Source organism: Chiloscyllium plagiosum, unplaced genomic scaffold (genome assembly GCF_037043375.1).
Source record: "Chiloscyllium plagiosum isolate Xiang-an unplaced genomic scaffold, Cpla_swu_hap1 HiC_scaffold_21, whole genome shotgun sequence".
NCBI lineage: Eukaryota > Metazoa > Chordata > Chondrichthyes > Orectolobiformes > Hemiscylliidae > Chiloscyllium > Chiloscyllium plagiosum.
Window position 1 is genome coordinate 15,574,230 of NW_028270159.1, and position 22,456 is coordinate 15,596,685.

At 44.4% G+C, this 22,456-nt stretch overlaps 1 protein-coding gene across 9 annotated transcripts in view; it reads right to left on the reverse strand.

The window, feature by feature from the left end:
• Positions 1-22,456, reverse strand: part of LOC122564925 (neuronal calcium sensor 1) — a 177,249-nt gene that overhangs the window by 143,728 nt on the left and 11,065 nt on the right. For 7 of the 9 annotated variants that reach the window (XM_087998303.1, XM_087998309.1, XM_087998305.1 and 4 more), the window contains one exon: positions 10,633-10,727. The exons of the other annotated variants lie outside the window; for them this stretch is intronic. The gene's annotated coding sequence lies outside the window, so the exon portion shown is untranslated. The remainder of the gene's footprint in view (positions 1-10,632; positions 10,728-22,456) is intronic. 9 annotated transcript variants of the gene reach the window in all.

Here is a 22,456-nt window from a genome sequence, read left to right on the forward strand (position 1 = left end):
CCTAAAATCTGGGAAGTCCAATCCTCCCCTTTCCTGTGGAAGCTGTAGCTTCTTCAGCTTAATGAGGGGCCGTCTATGATTCCAGATAAAGGAACCCAACCAGCCATATAATTTACGTAGTGCCAGCCTCGGCAGCATCACCGGAAGCATTCTCATAGGGTATAGGAGACAGTGCAGGACATTAATTTTAATTAGTGCTATTCTACCCAACCAGGAAATTGGAAGGTCTCCCCATCGCTAGAGGTCCTGCCTTATCCTTTCCAGTAATAGCACAAAGTTAGCCTTGTATAACTGACCAAATACTGGGGTAATAAAAATGCCTAAATATAAGAAACCCTCCAGGGACCAACGAAAGGGAAAATGGGATCCGTCCACTAAGTGGGGTGTCATAGCAAGGCCACCCATTGGCATAGCCTCCGATTTTGAAAAATTAATTTTATAGCCTGAGAATGCGCTAACTGTATTCATAACTTGGATTAAGCGAGGTACGGACATCAGAGGATTACTGAAGAATAGAAGAACATCATCTGCATAAAGGGTAATTTTATGTTTACCTGTACCAATCCTCGGGGCCGTTATATTAGGATCAGCCCGTATAGCTTCTGCTAGTGGTTCAATTCTTAGCGTAAATAACAATGGCGGGAGAGGACATCCCTGACGGCAGCCCCTACCCACACTGAAGCCATCCGAACCTAATCCATTGGTAACCACAACTGCTTTGGGATCACTATACAATGTTGAGACCCATTTGGTAAACACCTGTCCAATGCCAAACCTTTCCAATGTGTAAAACAAATATGACCATTCAACCCTATCAAATGCCTTTTCCGCGTCTAATGAAACTACTACTCCTGGTATCTTTCCCTGATGGCAGGCTTGAATCATATTCAAAACCCTTCTGATATTATTGGATGATCTACGGCCCTTAATAAACCCCGTCTGATCCTCCTTTATGATATGTGGCAGTACCCTTTCTAGTCTCAATGCTAACGTTTTAGAAAGGATTTTAAAATCTACATTTAGCAAGGATATTGGTCTGTATGACGTACAATCTTCTGGATCCTTTCCTTTTTAAGGATAAGAGACATATTTGCCTCTTTCAGCGAAGGCAGGAGACAGCCCTGACTATATGCATAGTTATACATGTCCATAAGTGGACCAGCCAATATTTCTGTAAATTTTTTATAGAATTCAGCTTGAAAACCATCTGGGCCAGGTGCCTTACCACTCTGAAGTTGCCTGATTGCGTCAAGTATTTCTTGGACTCTTAGGGGAGCATTTAAGACCGATACCTGTTCCGGAGTTAGGCTCGGAAAGGTCAAATCTTTTAAAAATGATTGCATCCTCCTAGTCCTGTCTTCATAATCCTGCGATTTATATAAATCAGAATAAAATTTTCTAAAGATTGCATTAATCTTTTTATGATCATGAGTCAAAATACCCGTACTTTCCTTGATAGACGTGATAGTTTGAGGGGCCTTTTTTCTCTTTGCAAGAAATGCTAAGTATCTACCCGGTTTGTCGCCAAAATCATATAACCTTTGTTTTGCAAATAATATTTCCCTCTTAGCCGTTTGAGTAAGCGTAGTGTTTAGAGCTGTCCTAAGAGCCGTAATCCTTTGCAATTTAATAATAGAAGGTCTATCAGAGTATGCTGTTGAAACTGCTTTTAAGCGAGCTTCAAGCAGATGCTGTTGTTCTCCCTTTAATTTTTTCTGGGTCGCTGAGTAGGAGATGATCAAACCTCGCACGTAAGCTTTGATGGTCTCCCACATCATTGATGGGTTGCTAGCCTTACCTAAATTAATTTCTAAAAAAGTTTTAAATTCTTGAGAGAAGTACTTTACAAATTTACTGTCTTTCATTAAGAAGGGGTCCATACGCCAATGCCGAGGGGATGTCCCATTGTTCCTTGGCTTGGTTTCCATATATACAGCAGCGTGGTCGGAAATTGCGATACTACCTATTTTACAGGATGATATGGAATTTTTAAAAATCGAGGGGACAAAAAACATATCAATTCTGGTATGGCATTTATGTGGATTGGAGTAAAAAGAAAAATTTCTGCCCTGTGGATGAAGACATCTCCATACATTTACTAATCCTAATTCTTTGTTCAGATCCACCAATTGTCTAGATCTGGGAGATACTCCTGCAGTACTCTTGGGAATCCTATCTATTTCCGGATCCTATCTATTAAAGTCTCCCCCTATAATTGTATGATGGGCACCAAGAGCCATCAATTTTGAGAAGGCTTCTGTTATAAATTTAAAGGGGTGTGCCGGGGGGCAGTACAAATTTAAAATCCCATATTCCTCTCCATTTATAAGGGCTTTAATCAGAATATATCGTCCAGATTCGTCTTTTATCTGATTTAGGATTTTGAAAGGGAAATTCTTCCGAACAAGAATAACAACTCCCCTACGTTTTGAGCTAAAAGAAGAAAAAAAGGCCTGATCAAATCCACCCTGTCATAATTTCAAGTGTTCTTTATCCAACAGATGTGTCTCCTGTAGGAGAGCTATATCAACTCTTTCTTTCTTAAGATTTGATAATATTTTCTTCCTTTTGACTGGTGAATTACTCCCCTTGACATTCCAGATGCACCACTTAACCGACTGATCAACCATAATCATCTGGGCCAATCCGAGACCCCTCAGGAGGGGAAACTCTATCCAAAACATCCCGAGCATACAGCATATAAAATTCACAAAAATAAAGGCTCTCTAATACACTCACAACAGTATAATAAAAAACTATTTCTAAATAATAAAAAAAATATAAAACGTATTTAAATGGAGACTTTCCCGCTTGTTCCCAGGGGGTATCACTTCCTTTCCAAAGGTCCATCATATTCTCTCCCAACAAATGCCCCACCCTTGACCCAGGCGCTCCTCAATAGGATGAGGAGAATTCAGATATAATACAAAGCTAGAGTTAACAGTGAGCACCCTACCCCCACCCCACCCCCATCCACACCTCGATATATTTGGTAATGTTAATACCATGTATAAACATATATAACTATAAAATTACAACCTCAACAAATAATAATACAAAATAGCAAGGGAAAACAACCCCACTCCTAAAGACAGAGGTAAAATAGAATAAGGTAACCACCTCCCTCCACCAACATTAACTATAACCCCCGGCTTTTTTATATATATATATATATATATACATACATGCATACATACATACATACACACACATATATAATACACACATACATACATAGAATAATAAAAAAAACAACCCCAAGTGGGGTAGAAAATCGTTAAATAGAGAACAAATAAATAAATCTCTCCCCACCCCCCAAGATAATATTAAACAGTAAGGTAAGAAAAAAGAAAAGTGGGGGGATATAAACCGGAGTGGGGGAAAGGCAAACCAACATCCATTGTCTCTTACAATTTATCTAAGAGAGTCCAAAAATTCCTTAGCCTTTTCTGGCGATCCGAAGTTATACACGGATCGTTCATGGTTAAAGCGTAGCGTCGCTGGGTAGCGTAAGGAGTACTGAATATTTAAGTCCCTTAAATACTTCTTCGCTTCATCGAATGCCTTCCTCTTTCGGACCAGAGCTGGGGAAAAGTCCTGGAATAACATGATCTTGGATCCTTTATAGATCATGGCCTGGGAATCTTTTCCAAGATTTCTAGAGGCTTCTAGGAGTATCTGCCTCTCCCTATAGCTCTGCAGCCGGAACACGACCGGGCGGGGACGCTGGTTCGAGCCGGGCCCATGTATTGCGACCCGGTAGGCCCATTCCACCCTTACCTGGCCTGATCTAGCCTCCAGATTTAAAAGCTGTGGCAGCCACTGCTTGAGAAACGCTGTAAGCTGGCCTTCCTCTTCCCGTTCGGGAAGGCCCAGCAAATGAACATTTTTTTGACGACCTCGATTATCGAGGTCATCAATATGATTCTCTAAGGTCCGGACTCGCTGTTCGAGAGTCCGGACCTGATCCACGGCCGATTGCGCTGTGGTGTCGGAGGTCGCGGCCTTTAGCTCCACCCCTCCGACTCGGCACTCGATTTCTTTAATGTCTCGCTCGTGCTTTTGCAGCACGGCCGAGAGTGAGTCCCATCGACTTCGGGATTCTTCAATGAAAGCGTCGATCTTCGCATCCAGTTTGGAGATGATTTCCACAAGGCTTGACACTGTAGGTAAGTCCCCCGAGGCGGCTGTGGACGCCTCTGCTGCAGCTGGAGAGGGTGGGGGAGGGGTTCCTGCTTGCTGAGAGCTGCGGGCTCCCTTCCCTTTAGTCATTGTTACTAAAGATTAGATTGTTTAAATTTAATACTAAGCAGCTAATTAAATTAAACAGCTATTTTAAATAATTTGGTGAGTGTGGTGGGTGGCCCACTTTGCCCAAGTCTTGGGAGGAGCACTATAGACTCAGACTTGCTGGGTCGCTGCCATCTTGGATCCCATTTTTTCTCTTTTGACTTTATATATTTCTTAACTTCCCTCATCAGCCATGGCCACCCCTGCCTCCTCATAGGATCTTTCTTCCTTTTTGGAATGAACTGATCCTGCATCTTCTGCAGTATATCCAGAAATATCTGCCATTGTTCCTCCACTGTCATCCCCGCTAAGGTATTGCACCATTGAACTTTGGCCAGCTCCTCCCTCATAGCTCCATAGTTCCCTTTATTCAACTGAAATATTGTCACTACCGATTGTACCCTTTCCCTTTCAAATTGCAGATTGAAGCTTATTGTATTATGGTCACTACCTCCTAATGGCTCCTTCACTTCGAGGTCCCTGATGAATTCTGGTTCGTTGCACAATACCAGATCCAGAATCACCTTTTCCCTGGTAGGCTCCAGCACCAGCTGTTCTAAGAATCCATCTCAGAGGCACTCCACAAAGTCTCTTTCTTGAGGTCCAATACCATCCTGATTCTCCCAGTCTACCTACATGTTGAAATCCCCCATAACAACTATAGTAACATCTTTGTGACAGGCCAATTTCAGCTCCTGATTCAACTTACACCCTACATCCATACTACTGTTTGGGGGCCTGTAGATAACTCCCAAGAGGGTCTTTCTACCCTTAGAATTTCTCAGCTCTATCCATACTGACTCTACATCCCCTGATTCTAGGTCCCCCCGCGCAAGGGTCTGAAGATCATCCCTTACCAACAGGGCCACCCCACCCCCTCTGCCTGTCAGTCTGTCCTTACGATAGCACGTATAGCCTTGAATATTCATTTCCCAGGCCCTGTCCATTTGAAGCCACGTCTCAGTTATCCCCACAATATCATAGCTGCCAATTTCCAAAAGAGCCTCAAGCTCATCCATCTTATTTCTAATACTTCGTGCATTCATATAGAGTATTTTTAATTTGTTACTGCCCTCACCCTTCCTATCAACCTCTATTTCACTCAACCTTACGGCATGATCCCTTTTTGAGTTTGCTGCTTCACTGATACTGTTGTCTTTCTTGACTTCCCTTGTTCTAACTTTCCTTTCAATTTCCTTCTTAAACTTCCAGTTTGTCCCCCCCCCGATATTTAGTTTAAATGCAGCTGTGTTGCAGTTGCAAACCTGCCTGCCAGAATGCTGGTCCCCAACCTATTAAGGTGCAAACCGTCTCTTTTGTATAATTTATGCTTACCACAAAACATACCCCAGTGATCCAAAAGTTTAAATCCTTGCTTCCTGCACCAGTTCCCCAGCCACACATTCAACTCCATTATCTTCCTGTTGCTGGCCTCTCCAGCCCAAGGAACTGGAAGCAAACCGGAGATAACCATCCTGGACGTCCTGCTTTTCAGCCTTCTTCCTAGTTCTCCGAAGTCCTACTGTAGTAAGTTCCTCATCTTCTTCCCGACATCATTTGTGTCAACATATACCACCACCTCTGGCTCTTCACTTTCGCCCTTGAGGATTTCCTGCACTCTGTCTGCGATGTCCTTAATCCTGGCACCAGGAAGGCAACACACCATCCTTAAATCCCACCTGTTGCCACAGAAACCTCATTCAGTTCCTCTCACTATGAAGTCCCCTATCACCATGGCTCTGTGCGATGTCTGACTCCTCGGCTCTGCCTCCACGCCAACTTTAGATTGACAGACCTGACCGCCTCGCGGACTGGCAGTGTCATCTGTCTCTACTGTTTCTAAAAGGTTCAACTTGTTCCTGGCAGATTGTTACTTCCCCCGCGGTCTCTTGCACCTGTCTCCTCTCTGTCTTCCTCATCGTCTTCTCTCTTCTGGTATGGTTGGTGTAATAACCTCGCTGAAGGTCCTGTCCAGAAAAATCTCGTTCTCTCAGATGAGCCTAAGGTCCTCGAGTTCTTTCTTCAGTGCTGCGATATGCTCTGTCAGTAGCTGAACGTTCACACACTTTCCACAGATATACAAGCCAGATACGCCAGAGTCGTTGACTTCCCACATCATGCACGTAGCACACTGAACCAGCTGGGCAGTCATGTCTTCACCCTCTTCAACTGTGCCGTAATCACTTCACTTAACCTCCTTGTCGAAGACTCCTGAGCTAAAGACTCTCTCTTCTCTCACCAGAACTTCCCTGGACTCTCTTTTTGGGGCAAGTCTGTGGACTTCCCAACCGGCTCTGTGCTCTGACTTCACTTCCGCCCAGCTCCCGCCGCTCTCTGCTGCAAAAAGACCATTGGCATCGAGGTAACTTCTTAAATAAAAATAACACTCGGCAGAGTGGAAGGGGGAGTTGAAATGTTCGGCCATGGGACAGTGGGGTTGATTGGTGCAGGCCAATATGTGTATAAATCCTGCTAAAATTTGCTTTCTCAAAATACAGCACCTCACATTTATCTAAATTAAACTCCATCTGCCTCTTCTCAGCTCATTGGCCCATCTGATCAAGATCCTGTTGTAATGTGAAGTAACCGTCTTCGGGGTCCAATTTTGGTTTCATCTGCAAACTTACAAACTATACCTCTTATGTTCACATCCAAATCATTTATATGTTGTAGATAGACATGATAATGAAGAAGGCATTTCGTATGTTTGCCTTTATTGGTCACTTCATTGAGTATAGGAGTTAGGAGGTCATGTTGAGACTGTACAAGACATTAGTTAGGCCAGTTATGGAATACTGTGTGCAATTCTGGTCTCTCTGCTATAACAAAGATGATGTGAAACTTGAAAGGGAGAGGCTGAATAGGCTGGAGCTTTTTCCCTGGAGTGTCAGAGGCTGAGGGGTGACCTTATAGAGGTTTATGAAATCATGAGGGGCATGGATAAAGTGAATAGCCAAGGTCTTTTTCCTGGGATCGGGGAGTCCAAAACTAGAAGGCATAGGTTTAAGGTGAGGGGAAAGATTTAAAGGGGACCTAAGGAGCAATCTTTTCACACAGAGGATGGTGGTGTATGGAATGAGCTGCCAGAGGAAGTACAACATTTAAAAGGCATCTGGATGGGTATATATATAGGAAGGGTTTGGAGGGGTATGGGCCAAATGTTAGCAAATGGGACTAGATTAATTCAAGATATCAGGTCGACATGGACAAATTGGACTAAAGAGTCTATTTCTATGCTGTACAGCTCTATGACTCTATGATACTGGAATAACTTAAACCTAATGTAGCCTGATGTGTTTCAGTTGAAACTTTATTGCTGGAACAGCACAGCAGGTCAGGCAGCATCCAGGGAACAGGAGATTCGACGTTTCGGGCACAGGCCCTTCTTCAGGAATGAGCAGAGAGTGTTCAGCAGGAGAAGATAAAAGGTAGGGAGGAGGGACTTGGAGGAGGGGAGTTGGAAATGTGATAGGTGGAAAGAGGTCAAGGTGAGGGTGATAGGTCGGAGTAGGGTGGAGGCGGAGAGGTCAAGAAGAAGACTGCAGGTCAGGAAGGCGGTGCCGGGCTGGAAGGATCCGGCTGAGACAAGGTGGGGGGAGGGGGGATGAAGAAGCTGGTGAAGTCCAAGTTCATCCCCTGCGGTTGGAGGGTTCCCAGTCGGAAGATAAGACGCTCCTCCTCCGACCGTCGGGTTGTTGTGGTTTGGCGGTGGATGAGTCCAATGACCTGCATATCCTCGGTGGAGTGGGAGGGGGAGTTGAAATGCTGTGCCACAGGTTGGTTGGGTTGGTTCGTCCGGGTGGCCCAGAGGTGCTCCCTGAATCGCTCCGCAAGTAGGCGGCCTGTCTCCCCAATATAGAGGAGGCCACACCGGCTGCAGCGGATGCAGTAGATGATGTGGGTGGAGGTGCAGGTGAATCTGTGGCGGATATGGAAGTTTCCCTTGGGGCCTTGGAGAGAAGTGAGGGAGGAGGTGTGGGCGCAAGTGTTGCACCTCCTGCGGTTGCAAGGGAAGGTGCCGGGAGTGGTGGTTGGGTCGGTGGGGGGTGTGGATCTGACAAGGGAGTCGCGGAGGGAGTGGTCTCTACGGAAAGCTGATAGGGGAGGGGAGGGAAATATATCCTTGGTGCTGGGGTCTGTTTGGAGGTGGCGGAAGTGACGGCGGATGATGCGCTGTACATGGAGATTGGTGGAGTGGTAGGTGAGGACCAGTGGGGTTCTGTCCTGGTGGCGGTTGGAGGGGCGGGGCTCAAGGGCGGAGGAGCGGGAAGTGGAGGAGATGCGGTGGAGGGCACCGTCGACCACGTCGGGGGGGAAATTGCGGTCCTTGAAGAAGGAGGCCATCTGTGTCGTACGTATTTTGAACTGGTCCTCCTGGGAGCAGATGCGGCGGAGACGAAGGAATTGGGAGAATGGGATAGCGTTTTTACAGGGGGCAGGATGGGAGGAGGTGTAGTCCAGGTAGCTGTGGGAGTCGGTAGGTCTCCTGATGTGTTTCAGGCTATCAAACTGCAAAGAAACTCTAAAATGATGAAACGTGTATTATGTATACATGTTAAATTTAGTGATTTGAAATGACTGTAGGTCAATTCTATGGAGAGTTGTTCATAAAGAGGTCAGAAAATCATTTGAAACAATGACCTAACAGTATCAATTCAAAGAAAACAAGTAATTACAATCAAGTGCCGAAAAGAACCCATGTGATGTTTATTGATAAAATGTTCATACTTTTGAAACCAGTACTTTAGTTCTTTTATTCCAGAGCTGAAGGTTCAAGGTCTCAGATCAGATGAACCAGGAACCCAGTTCAGCTTCTCTAAGGAGGTGAATCAAACTTTTAATTCAAGGGTGCCAGTTATCTCAGCAAAAGTAATTTATAGTCTGTGGAATTTCCAAGTTGAGAGAGGCTGGCTAGAGATCAAGTTTATAGATCTCAAAGATTCGGCCTTCAGAACTGTGAAAGAAAGTTTCAGGCTAGCAGAATTAAAAAGGAATTGTTAAGAATTAATAATCGATTTATCAAGGCAGATTTCATTTAGGGATCTGACTTGTCCAGTATTAATATCAGCTGAGATCATCATACTTTCTACAATACAGTGCACTGTTTGAGAGTGACAAATTTGGCAACAAGCACATATCTAATCACAAAGTTCAAGTTCTACTCCTACTTGAATACAAAGTCAAGGCTGACACTCTAGTGGAGTACTGAGAATGTAATATGCTGCTAGAGGTACAGCCTTTTGGATGAAATAATAAATGCATCCACACCTCCCTGCTCAGATAGATGGAAAGATCCTATGGAACTATTTCAAAGAAGAGTCGGGGAGATATCCCTGGTTTCTCAATAACCTGGCCAATCTTTATCCCTCAATCAACATCATAGGAAGAGAAAGTCTAGTCATGGTCATATTGACATTTGTGGTAGCTTGCTGCACACAGTGTCTCCCTTGTTTCACACATATCAACAGTGACTGCATTTTAAAAGTATTTAATTGACAATAAAGCACTTTGAGATATTTTGTGGTGATGCAAAGCTTTGTATAAGTACAAGTATTTATTTTTATCAAATGGAATATTGCTAGCATTTTTATTTCCCAGAAACAAAAATAATTTACATTAAAATGACTGAATTAACTGATTACCACGCTCCACAAGATGGATTCAAGTGCTTTCACGTTGGATGACATTAATACTTTTGGCATTCTTTTAACTTTTATTTTCATACGATGAATCATAATCATCACAGAAGGCAATACAGAGGAACCTTGATTATCCAAATGACATGGGCGGGGAGTATTTTGTTCAGATAATCGAATGCCTGATAACAGAGTTTAGCCAAGCATCGAGACCTTGCGATCTTGCTCAGATAATCCGAAATTCGGATAATCGGATGCCGGATAATCGAGGTTCCTCTGTATATCTAAATTCGCTTTTCAATAATACAATTTATCACTTTGTTTCAATATTGTAATACATAACATATCTCTTAATCTAATCTAGAAATAAAGCTAGAGGATAGTTTGAAATAACTGTTCTCTGCTTCGGAAATGTCTGTTCAAAGCTATATTTTTTGAAGTATAGCTGCAAACCAATCTGAGATAAATAAAGATGAACAGCAATAACAACATAAAATATTTTCAAAAAGTTGCAGACTCATTATATTAAATTTTATGACAGAGCAGAAATTACACTATAATTGACAACTAGGAAAGCTGCATGCATTGCAGTAGCATCTGAAATTATTTTTGCTGCATTCATTAGTTAGCACAATACACTGTGCCTTAAAACACAGAACACTAATCAATTCTCATCACAGACTCCAAAGGTTGGAAAAGTGCTCACCTCAAAGAGAAGCAGAGTAAATGGTAAATAATTCACTAATCAGGAATTACAGATAAGTTTGTTCAGATATTTGCTTGAATTCCAGCGTAACTCACCTAGCAACAAGAGCTACATTTTAAAAGAGAGAAAGTTGAAACAAAAGAAAAAAAAATCATTCACTAAGATTGTAGGCTTTGCTTTGTGGTCAATTGTTCTTGCAGACTGAGGGTATACCAGCTCTTTGTCAGTGAAGCATCAGTACAGAACACATATTTTTCTGACATTTTTTTCAATCAAGTTACTTTTCCTAACCATTTAGGTAACTATCAATTCCAGTGCTAACTTAACACTTGGTTGGGGAAAGGCTTTGAGCAGTCAAGTATGAGTCAGTCTTTTGAATGCATCAGCCTCTGACCTGGTATTGTAATCATAGTATTCAAATAGCTATTCCAGCTCAAATTCTGGTCAACTATGAAGTTTGTGGATGTAAACTCAACAATAGTGTTGTCTTTCAAGGTGGCACAACATGGCATGACATGATTTGCTACTTGTCAGACCAAATTGAATATCAGGCATAACTCACGGTAAACGGAGGTTCTCCTTTTCACCCCTTTGACCAGTGTTGTTGTGGCTCCTTGGTGCAATACTTGGCTTGATATTACCATGATATCAAAGGCAACTACTTTTCCTTACCTCTGGTATTCAACTAATGCCTATGTCTAGATTCAGGCTGTAATGAGACTCGGAGCCAAGTTGTTCTGAAAGACACATTGGTCAGTAGGTGATTTTGGAGCATCACTTAACAGCACTTCTTCCATGATTTTACTGATAGATGAAAGTAGCTAACAAGTTAGGTAAGATGGGTTTTTTTGTGGATAAGACTTGTCGGTGCAATTATCAGGTGAACGCCATGCCACAACCTGCCTAGGGAACTAGCTATCACTGCTTCCATGTTTTCAGTAGAACAGCCAAGATATTGTCAAGCCCCACAGCTATTATTCTGTCAACTGCACTTAAGCCAATTTTTTAATATCATGTGGCATGAACTAAACGAATATCTATGATGGGGGTAGCTCAACAACAAGTAGGATCATTCAGTTGACACCTGAGTCAAGAATACAAATGCTTTGGCCCTATTTCACATAAATTTGCTTGCCTCCCAAGTCAAATACTGAAAACAGTAGACAGCTTTTGCCTAATTCAGTGGTTTTTAGAATAGCTTGGCTTTATCTGTAGCCTGTGTTCTTTTTTCCAGCATGCAGTTAATCAATTGTACTACTTTGAGAATTTTTAAAATTCATTTTCATATCTGGTTGGTTTAGCCCTTCCAAATGTGAATGTGAGAGATGGTTTCCTGTCTTAATGATGATCCCGTGGCAGGGAATGAGAATAGATTGTATAAACTTCTGCTGACGCTGAAATGCATGACACCCCAATGTGCTATTGTATTATCACAGTGAAGTGGTCTCCCACTGGATGTCAGAAATTTTCTTTGATAAATACAAAATTTGATCTTCACTATGATTCCATTATGGTCATTGCTACCAATTCTGTCATGGACACAGACATGCCCAAAACAGGCATTCTGGTGAAGACAATGTCATGTAATTTATGTATACATTTTGACAGGAGAGGTGGAGGGATAGTGGTAATGTCACAGTGGTTAGCACTGCTGCCTCACAGCGCCAGAGACCCGGGTTCAATTCCCGCCTCAGGTGACTGACTGTGTGGAGTTTGCACGTTCTCCCCGTGTCTGCTCCGGTTTCCTCCCACAGTCCAAAGATGTGCAGGTCAGGTGAATTGGCTATGCTAAATTGCCCGTAGTGTTAGGTAAGGGGTACATGTAGGGGTATGGGTGGGTTGCGCTTCAGCGGGGCGGTGTGGACTCCGTGTGTAGCCCTGGGTGTCTTTGCTTAGCCTGTCGCAGGATAGATATGTTGTCCCAGTCGAAATGGTGTGTAGCCCTACACACGGATGAAAAAAAAACACCATTTGGACTGGGACAACACATCTATCCTGGGACAGGCTAAGCAAAGACATGCCAGAGAATTCCTAGAGGCCTGGCACTCCAACCACAACGTCATAAACAAACACATAGATCTAGATACCATCTATCAACCCCTCAGAAAACGAACAGAAAATTACATCACCACAAATCCCAGGAACCCCATCCAGGACAAACATATAAATAGAAAGCAGGAGACAACAGCTTCGCTTCAACTGGAGGTCGCCACTGATGATGTTACCTAGCCAGATAATGAAATGTCTGGATATCAAACCTACAGCTCAGCGAGCAAACCTACACCCTAAACTAAATTCTGTCTTTGACAGCAAAACCCATATTCCATTAATGAATATAAAAAATGGAAGCCCAGTGTGGCCATGATGTCAGGATCCATCGATATGGTTAGTGATAGAAGTACCAAGCTACATTTAGTACTTGATATAGAGTGCTGAGATCTTCACTGTTGTTTATTTTTATAATTTTTGGCTTAGAGCTGTGAACTGAGAGCAAAGGGTGACTTTTGAACTGGGACTTTTTCATTGGAGGGTAGGAAATTGAGGGTAAACCTTATTGAGGTTTATAGAAACATGAAGGGCATAGGAAAAAGACCTCTGCTATTCACCTTTTCTATGGTTGAGTGAGTTCAAAACTAGGGGCATATTTTTAAACTGAGAGGAGAAAGATTTAAAAGGGACTTGAGGGGCAACTTTTTCATACACAGGGTAGTTCATATGTGGAATGAACTGCCAAAGAAAGTGGTAGGTGCAGGTCCAGTTACAACATTTAAAAGACATTTCAATAAGTACATAAATAGGAAAGGTTTAGAGGAATATGGGCCAAATGCAGGCAAATGGGACTACTTTAGTTTGGGAAACTTGGTTGGCATGGACTATGAGACCAAACCGTCTGTTTCCTTGCTGTATGAGTCTTTAATCGTGAGCAGCAGTCTAAATTTTTTTTAAAGAGAATAAGCAAACTGATATTTCTATATGAGGCCAGGTCTGGAAGTTAAATTACAGGTTGATTGTTGTTCTAAGTACTTTTATAGAGCATTATGCTCAAACAGATGGCAAATATTTGAATGTTAACTGAGGCTTCACAGGCAGGATAATGCCAAGGCAATGTTGAAAATAAAAACAAAAACAGAAACTCAAATTTGAACTGTGTTTTTGCCAGAAGAATTATGAGTGCCAAAGCTACAGAACAGAGATTCGATTGCTCCCAGGTTATCCTCCCATTATCAATGTTTAGAATGTTTGGACAATAAAATCTCAGTTCTAAGTATTCAGCAAAGATTCCTCAAACGTGGAGGAAGCTGCTTGCATTGATCAGTGTCTTCAGAATCCAAGCAAGATGCAATCCCACCTGCCTGTGATGTTACAGGTTGTACAGTCTGCTCCAGTGAATTGGCAATTACATCTCATTTATCTTTCATTTATTCCTTAACTGTGTGCTTATCTGTGTTTACAAGGGCTAGGATCAATGGAAATTGGGTTTAAACTATAAATAATGAGATTCTGTTTTTAATGTTACCCTGCTAAAGCTACTGCATTATTAATAAATTAATTGTTTTGTTTAAGCTATAAACTTGGCGTATGAATTAACTGCACAGAGGCCAGATATCCTGTGACCAAAACACCCTTTATTTACTTGTACACAGTTTACTTGTGGCCAGCTAGCTTGAAGTCAGTCCCCTGAACTCAAGAGATTCTGCCCTGATTATAAGTTTTTTGTTTTTTATCACTCTGGCTTTGACCAGCCAGCTTGAAGTCAGTCCTCAACTGAAGAAATTCAAAGCTCCTGGTTATTATTTTCCCTTACACTACTGCCATACAGTAGTAGTGCTTATTTTCCCCAAGCATCCAAGCACAGCTGCAGGACACAGTAAGAGACACCAGTTGTGTAAATATCTTTATTAATATTCCAACACCAGGAAAGCACCCGTGGCCAAGGAATCAGTGACAAGCAAAGACCTGGTAGGGGCTTTGTGAAAGAGAAAGCCAAGGGGGGGGGGGGTAAACTCCCCTGTTTATTTTGGTCAGCCAGGGCTTTCTGATTAGCCTAGGTTAACAACCCCAATCAAGGACCATGTAGTAAACAGGTTTCAATAACTACATCCCTCTCCAGGAACGTAGGCCTGGTCTTTGGGCTTGCAGCTTTTCCTGCAACGTTTCCCACCCCATGTCCAGCTCCTCTGATTCGGATTCTGACACGGGCGGCACGCACCGGAACATAGCCCATTTCTTGCTTCTGGAGCATCCTGAAAGGGATTTCTCCTCTTTTTCTGTCAGCAATAGTATCAAGGGTGCATCCATCTCAGACTTTGAAATTTCCTCAACACCAAACCAAAGGGGAGAACCTACGATTTCTGACCTGGCGGTTCTGAGGGGCCATGTATGGTTTGCCTCTGCCCCATTTACAAGCTAACTGATTTCAGCTGGTCCAGGACTGCCACCAACCCAAACTTTGTAAGCCCCTGTTCAAAAAAGGGAATAGGGATAATCCCGGGAATTACAGGCCAGTTAGTCTTACTTCGGTGGGAGGCAAAGTAATGGACAGGGTACTGAGGGATAGGATTTATGAGTATCTGGAAAGACACTGCTTGATTAGGGACAGCCAGCACGGATTTGTGAGGGGTAGGTCTTGCCTTGCAAGTCTTATTGAATTCTTTGAGGAGGTGACCAAGCATGTGGATGAGGGTAGAGCAGTGGATGTAATGTGCATGGATTTTAGTAAGGCATTTGATAAGGTTCCCCATGGTAGGCTTATGCGGAAAGTCAGGAGGCATGGGATAGTGGGAAATTTGGCCAGTTGGATAGAAAACTGGCTAACCGGTTGAAGTCAGAGAGTGGTGGTAGATGGTAAATATTCAGCCTGGAGCCCAGTTACAAGTGGAGTTCCGCAGGGATCAGTTCTGGGTCCTCTGCTGTTTGTAATTTTTATTAATGACTTGGAAGAGGGAGTCGAAGGGTGGGTCAGTAAATTTGCAGATGATACGAAGATTGGTGGAGTTGTGGATAGTGAGGAGGGCTGTTGTCGGCTGCAAAGGGACTTAGATACAATGCAGAGCTGGGCTGAGGAGTGGCAGATGGAGTTCAACCCTGTCAAGTGTGAGGTTGTCCATTTTGGAAGGACAAATAAAAATGCGGAATACAGGGTTAACGGTAGGGTTCTTAGTAAGGTGGAGGAGCAGAGGGATCTTGGGGTCTATGTTCATAGATCTTTGAAAGTTGCCACTCAGGTGGATAGAGCTTGTAAGAAGGCCTATGGTGTATTAGCGTTCATTAGCAGAGGGATTGAATTCAAGAGTCTTGAAGTGATGTTGCAACTGTACAGGACCTTGGTTTGGCCACATTTGGAGTTCTGTGTGCAGTTCTGGTCGCCTCACTTTAGGAAAGATGTGGAAGCTTTGGGGAGGGTGCAGAGAAGATTTACCAGGATGTTGCCTGGAATGGAGAATAAGTCGTACGAGGATAGGTTGAGAGTGCTAGGCCTTTTCCTCATTGGAACGGCGAAGGATGAGGGGTGACTTGATAGAGGTTTATAAGATGATCAGAGGAATAGATAGAGTAGACAGTCAAACTTTTTCCCCGGGTACAACAGAGTGTTACAAGGGGACATAAATTTAAGGTGAAGGGTGGAAGGTATGGGGGGGGGGGGGGGGGGTCCAGGGGTAGGTTCTTTACCCAGAGGGTGGTGGGGACATGGAATGCGCGGCCTGTGGGAGTGGCAGAGTCAGAATCATTGGTAACCTTTAAGTGGCAATTGGATAGGTACATGGATGGGTGCTTAAGCTAGGACAAATGTTCAGCACAACATCGTGGGCTGAAGGGCCTGTTCTGTGCTGTATTGTTCTATGTTCTATGTCAAGGGACTCACATGCACCTCACACTGTACCCATCAGGGTCATTTCCATGATTCCTGCACCAAATCTCACACCCGCATGAAATTCTCTCTTGCTTAGTGGAGGCGTGTAGCTGGCCTTGGATTCCAGCTGTCTTTTAACTGCCCCCCCCACAAGTCTGGAAATGTCAAGTTTAATCTAGTGCGGAGTCATCTCGCCATCAGAAACTCTGCTGGAACGGTTTCTGTTGAGTGAGGGGTGATCCTAAAATTGAACTGGAACCAGACAATTTGGTATCAGGTGACTCTGTAGGCTGCTTCTTTAAGTCTGCCTTCAACATTTGGACTGCTCTTTTCTCCAGACCATTGGACGATTAATAGTACGGAGCTACCCTTACGTGACAAATGCCATTCGACTTCAGGAAACACTCAAATTCCCTGGTGGCAAATAACATCCCATCATTGGTGACCAATACTTCTGGGAGTCCAAATATCGCAAACAACGCTCGCAGCTTCTCAATTGCTATCCCTGAGTTTGCTGAATAGACTATATGCACATCCAACCACTCTGAAAGGGCATCCACTATGACCAGGAACATTGAGCCCATGAAAGGACTGGCATAGTCAACATGTAACCGACCATTCTCTTGGAAGTGGGACCACCGCTGGTGGCAATATTTACTCTTGTTGGTGGGGAGTGCCACTGCCTCCCGCTGGCGGACTGTCACCTGGCGGACGAGTAGCAGGCTGGTAAGGGAACGTGAAAGATAAACACAAAACTGTTGACCCCAGGAAACATTGAGGAGGTCAAGAGGGATTACAGAGGTTGGAGAACCATGAAGCCCCTCTTTGAGTCTCCAGCAGACTGGTTGGAAATAGTAAAAGGGAACATCAAGAGGCTCCTCATCCTCAAAAGGTGTTCAGGAGGCGAGAAAGGGGCAAGGAAAACTGTCCCAACTCCAGGCAAGTATGCAAAACCTGCTCCTGCTGTAGACGATGGGGGTCGATGTCACGAAGGACCTCCAGGCGGTGAAGGGCCAGCAAGCCTCGCTCTTTGTCTCGGAGGCCTCCAAGATAATCTTCCGGTCCAGGGTCCGCTTCGTGGAGCAGGATGAGACATGCTCACATTTCTTCTTCCAGAAGGTGCACAAAGAGAGCTTCATGCTCAACAGCCTGAAAGAAGAAGATGGCTCGGTAACATCATCTCAGGCTGATATCATAAGGATCAGCAAATCCTTCTATGCCAGTCTGTATGACTCAAAGCCAACTGACAGCGCTGCCTCCCAGTAGTTTCTGTCCTCTATCACGGAGGTCTTAGACGACAGGAAACAGGAGAGGCTGGACGTTATCTCTGGATGAGCTGACCAAGGCCGTCGAGTCTTTTGAAAAGAATAAAACTCTCAGAAGCAATGGCTTACCGGTCGAGCTCTATTCTGCTCTATGGGACTTGATTGGTCAGGACCTGCTGGAGGTGTATGTCAAAATGCTTCTGGCAGGTACTATAAGCGAATCCATCAGGAAAGGCATCATCCCCCTCAGCTACAAGCAGAAGGGTGACAGGGAGGAAATTAGAAATTGGAGACCAATCTCACTATTAAACGTAAATTACAAAATCTTGTCAAAGGTCATTGCCAACTGGGTCAGGTCTGCTCTGGGATCGGTGATTCACCCTGACCAGTCCTGTGTTGTACCGGGCGGGAAGATCGCTGAGAGTCTCGCACTTCTCAGGGATACGACCGCCTATGTGCAGGACAGCGGGATGGACACCTGCCTCAACAGCCTGGACCAGGAGAAAGTCTTTGACAGGATATCACATATGTATTTGAGAGATGTTCTCTCCAAAATGGGCTTTGGGGAGGGAATCTGCAAATGGATCAGACTGCATTGTCAGTGCAGTCTCAATCAATGGGTGGGAATCAGACAGCTTCCCAGTCAGATCTGGAGTCAGGCAGGGCTGCCTTCTCTCTCCTGCCTAGTTTGTGTGCTGCATAGAGCCATTTGTCGAGTCCATCAGGAAGGATACGAGCCTGAGAGGGGTGACTATTCATGGCAGCAGGGGGCCTACAGGTTAAGGCCTCCCAGTACATGGATGACGTCGCAGCTTTCTACTCGGATCCGCTGTCCGTGCACAAACTCATGTGCATAGGTGACCAGTTCAAACGGGCCTCGGGGACCAAGGTAAACCGAGGCAAGAGCGAGGCCATGCTCTTCGGGAACTGGGCCGACCAATCGTCTATCCCCCTCACCGTTAGGACTGATCATCTGAAGGTGCTGGGTATTTGGTTTGGAGGGGTTAGGGCGTGTGCCAAGTCTTGGGAGGACCGGATCAGGAAAGTGAGGCAGAAACTAGGCAGATGGAAGCAACGGTCGCTCTCCATCGCGGGGAAAAACCTGGTCATCAGGTGTGAGGTACTGTCAGTGTTGTTGTATGTGGCACAGGTCTGGCCTGTTCCCAGAACCTGTGCCGCCACAGTCACCCAGGCCATCTTCCACTTCATGTGGAGATCAAAGATGGACCAGGCCCAAAGGGACACCATGTATAAAGGTCTGGACAATGGGGTTAAAAAAAAGCACACCCAATGCCACCCTCACGTGATGGCCACCTTTGTGTGTAGCTGCATCAAGCTGTGCGTGGATCCCCAGTATGCAAACACCAAGTATCACTACGTATTGAGGTTCTACCTGTCCCCGGTGTTGTGAATGATGGGCCTGGCCTCGCTGCCGCGGAACGCACCAACTGTGCCTGGAGGATCATCAACTCGGTGAAAGACACTCTTTGATCTGCCCGAAACCTATTGATCTTCCAGCTGAAGGAGTTGACCCCGACTCAGTCTTACAGACTGGCACATTCCAAGGTCCAGGACTACGTGTTGAGGGACGCACTGAAGCTTGGGGCAGCTGCTGCCAAGGCGCAGTGGGGAAAGACCACCATGTAAGGTCTGCCTGCCTATGAAAAACAGGGGGCCCACTCAGTAATTGGGCTCCGCTGATGCCTCAGCAAAATATCTGGATGGTCAACACACAAACTTGTATATACGAATGATTAATTCCGATCTCTGTATGAAAAGAAATGGAACGTATGAATGGCATCACCAATTGTATAGATATCAAAATAATTTTATGAATAAAGTATATTTTTGGTGGGGAGTGCCCAACACAGCTATGTCAGCATCCAACCCTGGCCACCAGCCACAGAATCTTCATTTTGGAAGCCCCTGCATGACCCTGGTGGAGTTTGGTCATTATCTGGTGGCGGCAACCTTTATTCAGGACAATCTCTCTCCAGTGATCTGGTTTCACTGGGTCCAGAAAGGTTTCAGTCCTGGTTGCAATGGCCCTTCTGTCTCCCCATTACCACCATCTGTTGTAGTTTTGATAGGACAGGATCTTTTAATGTCCACAGTCAGGTATTGTCAAAAGTGACCGGAAGGGCGTGCAGGAAGTTTAAAACAAGAGTGGGCTCTTCCAGGGGAGGCACTACCAGTGGAGAATCTGCCAGTGGGAGGCAACTCGGGGCATTCACATTAGCCACTTGGCTTCCTGGATGATGTTCTAGATCATACTTGTAAGAGCTGAGTGTAAGGGCCCATTGTTGAATTCTACTAGTAGCTACTGGTGGCACCACTTTGTCTTCCTTCAGTAGCTCTAGCAGGGGTTTGTGATCTGTTACCAAAACAAATTCCCATGTCTAAAGGTACTTAGAAGTAAAGGTACTTCAGCACACACCGAAGATGACCGCCAAACCTTTCATTCTCTATCTGGGCACATTTGTGTTCGGCGTCAGCCAAAGTCTAGGAAGGCATTCACTATTGGGCATTCCTCTCCATTGGCTCCCTGATGGTCAAACACTAACCTGTTACTGCAAAAGGAGGCACCACTTGTTGGCGCTACCTCTCGTTTTGGATCATAGTGGGCCAACACCTTCAATGATGATAGCATTCAGGGAAGTGAAAAAGCAGCTATTTGTTGGCTATGTGCCCATTTCCAAGGCTGACCCTTTTTCAATAGCAGCTGGAAGGGTGCCAAGATGGAGGCAAGGTTAGGTATGAATTTTCCATCATAATTCACCAACGCAGGGAAAGACCTAAGCTCTGGTACAGATGGGGGAGCTGGGAGTCCTTTGATCGCCCTTAATTTACCTTCCAACGGGTGTAACCTGGCTTTGTCGACTCTATAATCTAACTAGTTGACATGGGTCCTGGAACACACATTTTCCCCTTCTACGTGCTTAAATAATGCATATTCCCTATGTCCAAGTTTTCCAAGTGCTCTTAATTGGTTTGGTCAGTTACTAGCACATCATCTAGATAAATGGCAACCTGGGGTAGCACTTGTAAAACGTTCTCCATGGTCCACTGGAAAAGGGTATAAGCTGTTGATACCCAAAATGTCAGTCTTGTACACAGATATAAACCTTAATGGGTGTTAATTGTGGCATACTTCTGGAACTTCTCATCTAGTCACAATTGAAGGTAGGCAAGGCTCAAGTCCAGGTTCATAAAGGACAGCCTCCTCCCCCCCCCCCCCCCCCCCCCCCACCCCCCACACCAACTTCGCATAGAAGTTCTGAATGCAATGGATTGGGTATTTATCTAGCTGCGAGAAGCAGTTTACATTTATTTAAAATCCCCATAAAAGGCAAACCCAGCCGACAGGCTTCACAATCAGTATGACTCATGCTTCCCACTCTGCAAACTGATTTGATAATTCCTTCATTCTCCAGCCTCCTTATTTCTGCCTCTACTTTTGCCTGCAAAGCAAATGGCAACAGGCAGGCCTTGCAAAATTGTGGAATTGCTTCCTGGTCAACAAGTAAAATGGCTTTGGGTCCTTTGACAGTCCCAAGCCCTTCTTGACGAACTCTTGGGTTTTCCACTAGGGTTGCAATGCGGCAGTCATTTTCTGACTGAAAAATGTAGAGCCAATCCAGATGAATCTTTCTCAACCAATTCCACCCGAGTAAGTTTGGGCCCGAACTCTTACTACTATCAGTGGCAATTGCACCAACTGCTTCTCATAGCAGACGGAAACAAAGTTGTACGCTTAATTTGCAACGGCTCCCCAGTATACGTTCTCAGTCTGAAATGAGGTCTTGCGTGAACTTAAGGATTGGAGACCCAAGCGAATCTTGTTACAACTGTGCTGGTTTCAACCAACCCACATGTAGTGTGGCTTCCCAGTGTGTGCACTCTTCTGGATACTGGCTTACGAGTTTTCTTGCTCAACTCAGGCCTTCTAGGACTTTTTGCTGTCTCAAGTCCACAAACCAGCTTTTCATCTGCCCCAGTGTCATTAACCCGGGGGGAAAAAAATAAAATCGCTTTCTTTCCATAAACTGGACCTAGTCTTCAACGGCAGGATCAAACAAGTGAAGTTTTCCAAATAGATTCATGATGCCAAAAATACCCCAACTCCAAAATGACTGTTGTGAGTGAAGGCACATACTGTTTTCTCCAGTCGCCACTCAAATAACTGCAGAGGCTGGTATCCCAACATGTCACCTTTTATTTACTTGTGCACAATATACTGGTTGTCTAGCCAGCTCAGAGTTAGTCCTCTGAACTGAGGAGATTCTAAATCTCCTGTTTATATATTTGTTTTTTTTTCTGAAACACACTGAACTGTGGCCCAGCCAGCACAGTCAGTAACCTAAACTGAAAAGATTCTAAATCGCCTATTTATATATCTGGGTTGGTGCATGAATAGGATGCGTTTAGATTATATCTACAGTGTGGAAACCGGCCATTTGGCCCAAATCTCCTAATTGTATATTTTTTTTAATCTTTATTCAATTTCCACCACCAGGAAGAAAGGAAGCATCTCCTATTTGTACTGGTCAGCCAGGTCTCCCTCATTTTTTTTTCTTTTTCTTTTTTTTAATGTAGGAAACACCTGAGTGGCCAGTGACAAGCAGTGCCCTTCACATCAAAGGGCAATGCTGTGTGATCAAACAGTGAAGGGGAGGGCAGGGATTAAATCAAAATAGAGATGGACAGG